Source organism: Heterocephalus glaber, unplaced genomic scaffold, assembly GCF_053883595.1.
Source record: "Heterocephalus glaber isolate CG9 unplaced genomic scaffold, H.glaber_assembly_v1.0 deba00000621, whole genome shotgun sequence".
NCBI lineage: Eukaryota > Metazoa > Chordata > Mammalia > Rodentia > Bathyergidae > Heterocephalus > Heterocephalus glaber.
In genome coordinates, this window is record NW_028258153.1 from 3,685,557 (window position 1) to 3,694,383 (window position 8,827).

The window sequence follows — 8,827 nt, forward strand, 5'->3', positions numbered from 1 at the left end:
GATTATATTGCAGAACTTTAAGGTCAAGTTTGTATTCTCCTCTTTTCTTCATATAAATTCACAAGTAAAACTGCATTGCAATGAAAGGAAACAATCACCTTCAGAAGATATTGATAACTACACCCTAACCCACATTCATAATTTTCAATTCTAAAAACTGATTTCAATATGAATAATTTGTGAGAATCCCTTGTTTCTGTCTCTCCAAATAGACCTACAGTGTTTTGTACACATTTAAAAGTGGCCATTTCACTCAAAGAAAAAATTTTATCTATTCTTTCCTACAAATAAATATGCACATACACCAAATAAATGACTTTGGGCTGGGGATTTAGCTCAGTGGTTCCGCTGCCTGCCTTGCAAGCGCAAGGTCCTGAGTTCGATCCCCAGTACCAAAAAAAACCAAGAACAAAAACAAATAAATGACTGGACAAAATAACCACAGTTGTCAGCAAAGGTGCATTTTGCCTTAATTCCTTAATTCCCTGCTCTACATTTGCAGCCATCAACTATTAAACACAGCCCCTTAGTGGAAGGTATGGTCCAAGGAGCAAGCCTGAAGGCCATTTGTCACAAATGAAAGAAGGAAAATTTCCTCTTTTCATTTGAATTGGTGATTTGACAAATTGAGAGGACCATGAGCAGCTATGGTGAGGCTCTGGGCCAGCCTTGTCTGATTCTAGGCCAATGTCTAGAACTCTAGGGTGTGGTTGATGTGTTCTTGGCATTTCAGGGGAGCCCAGAGATTGGAGACCTTCATTGCTGTCATCATAGTCACTGTGCCCTGGCCCCAGCCTCCCTCTCCTCTCTGATTACCTGCAGATCATTTGGAGCTTTTACTAAAAAGATAATCTTGCTCTTTAGAAGTTTCTTTATTTTCAAAGAAAACATCCAATGCTTTTTATTTCTTGGTTTGCAATTTTCAGTCATTATTGGTGACCATTGGTGGACTGTGAACTGAAACAATTCCAGATTTTTATTTCAAAGAGAGTTTGTTCAGCAGAATGGTTCGAGCCTGGCCATAGAGTTGAACTTTGTGGCTCTGATTCCAGCTTTTTGAGGTCAGAGTGTATGACCTTGGGCAGGTTGCTTAGTCTCTGCTTCAATTTTCTGATCCAAACCTCAGAACTGTTGTCCTTAAGCTGTTGGTAAAAATTATCTTTTGTTGTTATAATGATTATTTTTTTCAGCAGAAGAAAGTACGGATTCATGATCTTCCCCCTTAAGTACTTTTTTTGGAGCCATACCACCTTCTATGAACCTGTATTCTTTCTCACAATATTATAAGTTGGTCACTGGCTGTTAATATTGGCTGATGTTTTGTCTAAAGTCTTGTTCTTTTCTCTGCAGGGAGTAAATTCTGCTATCACAGCCTCACAGCCCTTCCTGTCGATTACAAAGCCCTTGGAAGAAAACAGAACACACCCTCCTCAATTCCTTCCAAATGTGTTTCTTCTGCTTCTGTGACACCAGTTCTGGGCAAAGACAAGGATGAAGTAACACCTATACCTGAAAAGAAGAAATGTATGATTTTTGAACCCCGTTTCCCAGTGAAATCCGCAGAATTAAAGTTCAGCATCTGTTCTCCAGTTGCACGGAGGAATGTACTGTCTTATGGCACCAGCTCTGCAGAGTGCTTGCTCCTAAACTCCTCGTGGTTTTATTTATACGTATTTCCATATTCCATTCCTGTATGTCACTGCTGCATCGCTGTGGCAGCGAGTGACCAAAGGCGACAGGTTTTACTGTGGACACCAGGTCAGGTGCCACCACATAGAACAAAGCCAGTTCTCATGAGCTGCCTATGATATGCATTGCTGAAATAACATTTTACCCAGGGTGTGCCATTGCAGTGATATAAATATATTTTTTCCTAGACTAAATATGAGCAGACTATCTCTTTTGATGTGTGTACATAGGTGTGAGTGTGTTTGCGTGCGTGTGCATAGGTGTGTGTGTGTGTGTATCCTCATGCTTCAGACTGCCTGTGAATGTTGTGGAACGTTACATCTAAAACGTTCTGGTTTCCTACCAGTTCCAAGATAAAGAACCGTATGATACAGTGGACTTGGAGACCATGCCCGTCCTCTTGGAAAGGACCTGGAGATGTTAAATGTCTTAAATCTGTAAGTGTGTTTTTGTAGCCACCACACTAACCTTAAGGAATAATTCTAAAGCTTTGGGCAGAAACATTTTCACCTTAATGGTGGAATAATTTTAGAATATAAACCCATTCAGGTGACAGTCCATTATCAAAATTACAAATTCTGATTGAATTCTTCTAACTCACCAGTTCCTTGTTGGAGAGAGAAAAGGGGATGGAATCTGTCTGGTAATCGCAAATGGAGTACAAGTAGCCTTTGTTTCCCTGCATAAATGGACTTGTTGAATGCAAACAAATATATGCAAATCAGATACTTTTGGAGATGAACGTAGATATGTGTGTCAGCTTTGAGATGATGTCTGGATTAATACTTTGTCTCCCAATGTCACAGAAAAATACATCCCAGTGACTCTTGAGATTAATGTAGTTGGGATGAAATGGCTCAAGCAATTTCAGGTTCCTAAATTACATGGAAAATTCTACAGTAATTAATATGCAGCTAACTCCTGTTGCCCTCAAGATGCATCAGCCTTCGCGAATCTGAGTTGTGGTGTGTGAAGATTCAGTATTGAAATGATAGGATACCAAACTCCAGCCGACATACTGCCAATTTACATAATCTGAGTGGCTGCCTTGCTTATTCTAACCTATGGTTGCAGAACTGTGGCCATTTATATAAGCTATAACATCAAATCAGGGAAAAATGGAGGAAAACGATTCTGAACCATATTATTGTTGAACAAGTAGAGAAAATCATCAATAAATATTTATTGCATTCTGACAGGGTGTGTGGCATTGTGTTCTCATAGCTATGCCAGAGTGACAAAGTTCATTCACCCCTTTTTGGGGACCTTAATATATTTTTAAAGGGATGTGCCTATGCATTGATGCCTGGAAAATATGTATAAAAATGAAGTTGAATCTCTGAGCAGGTCATCTTTCCCAGACGTAAGGATAGAAGGCCAATGTCCTGGTCTGTGTCTAACCCCTGAGCAAGCACTGACTTAGTGTGTTTGGATGCTAACTCATGCTCAGATCTGTTAAGCAGCATGAAGCTTGGTTCCCTCGCACCAGATCAAGTACCTTCACCGTGTGTCTGTGGGCTCCAAGTTATTTTTAGCAGTCTTATAAATGAAATGTTCTGGTGTGTTTAAAAAATTACTTTTAAGAAAGGTTGTTCTCACTACACCACTAGCGTGTGTGTTCTGAGACCTCATATTCAATCTGTGAAGGATGTGTATTAACCCATACACTTGTATAGCCTCAATATTTGCTTAAGACACTTCTGACCAGTGAACAAAAAGTTCTAGAAGCAATATTTTCCCTTCTTTAACATTGTCCAAACAACATCAAGCATTGATACACATGGAAGAGTGCATTTATTTTTTGTATCACTCCAAGTATGTTGGAATATGCAAGGACTGTGGTTAAAACTAGAATGTATAAGGCATATTATAATTTAGTTCATACTGAAAAAGAAATTAACAGAACATTGCTTGGTTCATACATGTTCCAAAATTCAAGCGATCTTTTGAGTTAGACATAGATTTTCTATTTTGTTTTAATTTGTCAAGGTAATTTTCTTTCCTTCAAGAACATTAGGTACACATAACTTATGTCATTTATTTATGGTCTTTTATACCTAGTTTGTAAAATTGTAAAATAGCAAACTAAATGCAAAGAGTTTGCATTTGAAAATAATAAAGTAGTTGCCGTATACAAACCTGAAATCTGATTATGTGTTTTCAATAACTTTTGCTATATAGATGGTTTCTCTAAATTAGTTATTCCTTACAATTTAAAGTAAAATATTAAATTCTAACAGAGCACACTTATGGTGGATAAAAAGCATTGACTTATTTTCCATTTATTTTCTATTTTCATTGTACTTGGTTTTTTTTGTTGTTTTTTGTTTTTTTTTTTGGTACCAGGGATCTAACTCGGGACCTTGCACTTGCAAGGCAGGCACCGGAACCACTGAGCTAAATCCCCGGCCCCTATTGTACTTGTTTTGGGGGTACAGTATGACAATTTAGTACATGTATCAATGTGTAAAATAGACATTGGCTTCTAACTCTCACCCTTGAGAATAGTGCATTAGAAAATCTGATTTTAAGATTCCATATTCTACTGTAATAGGACTATGGACTTGGGTTGGAATTCAGGCTTTGCCATTTACTAATTGTGCGGTCTAGGGAAAGTCTCTTACCTTCTCTCTGTCCATTTCCTTGTTTGTACCATGGCAATTACAATGCCAAAAGCTTTTATGAAGATTAAATATATATTAAAGTGTTAAACACAGTGTCTCGCATCTCGCCAGAACTCAACAACTGGTAGCTATTCTCAGTAGCCTTTTTGATGCTATGAATCTCTCTCTTATATCTCCCCTTCTTTTTCCTCTCTTCAGATTCACTTCTTGCCAGGAACTTTTAACCCGGGATGCATGGATCCTTGGGGATTCACTGGCATTCCAAGGAATCCAAGAGATTTCCTAAAACTGCAAATGCTAACAATTACATTCATGTATGGATTCGAATGGGGTGTTTTGTAAATATTTCATCAAATGCAAAAGTAAAACTACGCCCTTAAAGGATGAACACTGTCCTCATGATCCTGTATCATTAAATAAGCCACTAATTGGTCAAGTTCTTGTCAATTGAAAGTAAAGCTCAAGACTTATAGCATACTCACCAAAGCCCTAACAGCAATTGGCTTCAGAGCGGAGTCATGCCCTTTGGTATTGCTAGCACCTTTTAAAACAGGTAGTGAAACAAAAAATTTCAGAATCTGGGTCACGTTTGGTTATTTTGTATTTATTTATTATATAGTCAATTCTGGAATCAGCTCTATTAATATGTACCCAGTTGGCAGCATATTTGGGATTTGTAAGGTTCTACTAGGCTTGGAATTGTTTCCTGTTAGCAAGACAGAAAGTCAGCCTTATAAGTATTTTTCCCTACACCTTCTAGAAAGAGCTCTTAGAATGGTGTCAAAATTGCCACATATAATCTTACCAATAATTTTGAGATTGATTTCAGTGTAATAGAATATGAAATTTTGTATTATTTGGGAGGATTATTGCTAGCTTCTGTCTGTAATAAAGTGACTCCATATTCTCAGTGGTTTAACAGACTGAGCATTCATGTTTAGCTCACATCACAGGCTGATGAAGGTACAGAGGATATTCCTGCAAACTTTTCAAGCAGTGACCAATGGACCCAAGTTCTTTCCTTCTTGTGATGCTACCATGTTCAATATGTGGCCAAAGGTCACCACGTAATGGGACAGAGATGTGGACAATTGTGTTGAAAGCTGCCTGGCCAGGCTTGAAAGGGAATTTTGCTTCTACCTCCCACATCGCTGGATAGAGCACATCTCTTTGGCCAAACACAAGTGCTAGGGGGCTGGGAAAGGTCATCATAAACACACAGGAAGAGGAACTGAAACTGTTGAGGAAGTAGCCAGCCTACCACAGGATAAAGGAGGCTGGTACACCTAGAGAAGGTCAGGGAGAACTGCCTGTAGAAGAAAGTGCATCTATAAGCTTTGACTCTCGAGTCCCCATGAAGGTGTCCGGTGGATACTTGCCAAAGGTGCAGAGCAGCATGAGCAGTGCTCAGGTGTGCTAGAACACTCAACATTCTCATCCTTGGATATCCAGATGCTGTTCTGCAAAACAGACTGCTTTCTCTAGCCACAGCCTTCTGTTTATATACAAAAGTACCTGATGTTTAATGTTTAAATTCCTTTAATTATTCAGTCTCCCCAGGAGAAGGGAGAGAGATGGGAAATGTAGAATATGCTCTAATCCCAGACAAGAAATTTGAAGTTATTTTTCCCTCTGAAAAATAAAAATGCAACTAGAATATGGAAACTTCTATGCCACTTTAGCCTTGTGTCCTATATCAGATGGACAAGCCTGAAAGCCCTGTTCTGAGACTTCAGAAGAATTGAGCTAGAGCCCAAGCTTATAGTTTTTATTTCTTTTAACATTTTGGAACATATTTAAATTCTTACAACAGCACACAGAAGGAATACCTTTATCCCCATTTTAAAGATGAAAAGACTAAGACATAGAGAGGTGAGAAAATAATCCAAGGTCATTCTGCTAATTAGAGTTGGAATGTGGGATTTAAAGACCAGCAGCTGGAATCCAACAACTTGCCCCAGGCTCTGCAGCACCCAGACCTTCTGTATGATGTGCCCAAATTGCTCCACTCCCTCAGGTTAAAAAATTTGTCAGGCTGGTACATTTCTCTTTGATAGTAGTGCTGCCACTATAGCAGTGTTTGTGTCACTGTGCTCTGAACACTGCTTGCCTATTCTCTTGCCAGGCAACTTCTTTTCCACTGATCTGTCATGTTGATTATTTTTGGTAAGCTCTAATGGAACAAATTATAACTTCAATGCAATGTTCATCTAACACACTGTGTTTTGTGGGAATTAATCTTCACATTATACTTTTCACTAAAAGCAGAGTGCAATCTATTACAGCTAAGATATTGCCATCTGATATATAGCCAGAGAGAGGTAGTGATTTTCTTTAATTATCATTTCCATGTTCTAAGCATAAAAGCCATGAACAGCACTTCTCCAATGCTATTCTTCACTTTCATGATGGACTGTGACAAACACAGGCTAGTCATTAGCCAAACAGAAACAGAAGATGAGTCCTGAGATAAGAGGAAGATTAACAGAGGTAGAAGCTGAGCTTGATGTAATAAGTTCCTTTCTAGTGTGATCTTGGGCAAATCAGAAACTCACTTTACTTATCTTTAAAATGGGAGTAAACATTTCCTGTACTGTCAGGATCTTTTGAGAAATCAATGTAATCAATCCTATAAAAAATGCTGTGCTGGGTGGAACATGTCCACGTGGGCCAAGCAGACCACATGAATGAGTACTTTTTCCAAACAGCGCAATAGAGAGTGGGTATGTATTGAGTTGAAGCATGAGGTACTGATGTGTATTATTCAGTAGCTGCAAGATTGGGGTGGGGAGGATTCCATAGCCAAGTAATATGGAGTAATAGTGAAGATTCATAAAGCACATTGGTATATGGAAGGCTCTGAGAAGTTCTGTAGTAAGGAAACCAACTTTACTAGTTTAATCTAGCCTTTTGTAACCATATTTGAAAAATGAAACCCTGAATCTATTTGGAAGCACATTTTGGGGATTTCATGAAAAAGCTAGAAAAGACAAAGGGATGCGTCTCATGTTGCACAGAATTCAGCTCATCCGGGGTCAAGACAAGAAGAGCTGAAGCCTACTGGATCCCTGGCCACCGTGCGTCTGCGGGGGTTCTGGTGCCTAAGCCAAGTGCTTACCTGGCTGGCAGCTGACTAGAGATTTGCCCTTTTCCCTTAGTGGTCTAGGGGCTGTCGTGCTGGTTGGGGAGAGACCATGTGGCATAGGGAGCGACCATGTGGCATAGGGAGCAAGGATTGGAGAGACTGAACTCCTGCAAAATGTGACTGTTGGAGTGCTGATTTCAGAGTCCACATAAGAGGTTGCAAATCCTAGAGTGTGCACCAAAGTCATGACCCGGGCTGAAATTCTTCCAGTCATAGTAAAGAACCAAATGGATTTTGACGATGAAAAAATGCACCACACACTTAAATCAACAACCTAATTAAGACTTGTGGCTGTGTAGTGGGCTTTGGGCTCAGTTATTTTACCCTTTCCCTTCAGAGGAAGTGCCTTGAGCCATTGGCTGCTCCCACTTGAGGAGGTAATAGACCACCGACATATCTTATTTCTGGCAATCACCCTGGACATAATTCTTTGTTTACAACACTGATATAGAAAACTTGATGAATACTTAGAGGAAAATAAAATTAGGACCCAAGAACCCAGCAAAAATCAACTTAGTAGAGCACAGACATTGCTTTGTGTAGAGCTGGAAAAGATAGCCACAAGAGAAAGTGGCTGTAACATCCACCCAGAGAAACTATACATTATATACATAATATGTAAGAGGCAATTATAGCCTACTAATCTGCAGTGTATCACTACCTAGCAATCAGATTGACATATTCTAATGAGACCCATAGTGTTTGTAATCAGACTGGCATTGCTCATTCGTATCTCTATTCCATAAGATGCACTTTTAAATGGCTCAGATTGCACCAGATGCTATAAGAAACAGCATTCCATTTTATTCCATTACCAGCATTTTCCCCTCTTTCAATTAGCATAATTTAAAATCAGCCAGAGGCAAATGTGAGGGGCTGGAAAGTTGCAAAGAAGTTCAAGAAATACTTGATAGAAAAAGGCAAGAAGACACTCATGTGCAACAATTTTTTTGTACGGACAGGTGAACATTGCAATTAATAAAGCTCTTCTTTAAATTGCTCAGAATTTATTTCTGTGACTTATTAGAATATTAGAGTCTCTCAGGGGGCTAATTGCCCTGTAGGTTCTTCTTGCTTTTGCATTATCTTGTGAATGACATAATAGAATCACTACCTCATTTACCATTCAGTTAAGGTTTAATTGAGTTCATCTTTTTTCTCCCCTAAAATGGCGAGAAACTTACGGAATCAAAATTCATTCTCATTTGTAACACAAGAAGATACTCACAAATTGCCTCTTTATGAATCAGGTCTGGGCTGTTTATAAAAGATGTGAAGTGAAGACCTGAGCTGACATCATCAAACTTTTCCCTGATACAAAGGGCCATGATGCTAGAAACAGTGGCTGCTCTTTAAATAAGAATTGACT

General features: G+C 39.0%; 1 protein-coding gene across 2 annotated transcripts in view; it reads left to right on the forward strand.

The window, feature by feature from the left end:
* Epha4 (EPH receptor A4) overlaps window positions 1-3,834 on the forward strand; it is a 143,877-nt gene extending 140,043 nt beyond the window's left edge. For both annotated transcript variants that reach the window (XM_004864483.4, XM_004864482.4), the window contains exon 18: window positions 1,351-3,834. The gene's annotated coding sequence lies outside the window, so the exon portion shown is untranslated. The remainder of the gene's footprint in view (window positions 1-1,350) is intronic.
* The last annotated feature ends 4,993 nt before the right edge of the window (window positions 3,835-8,827 follow it).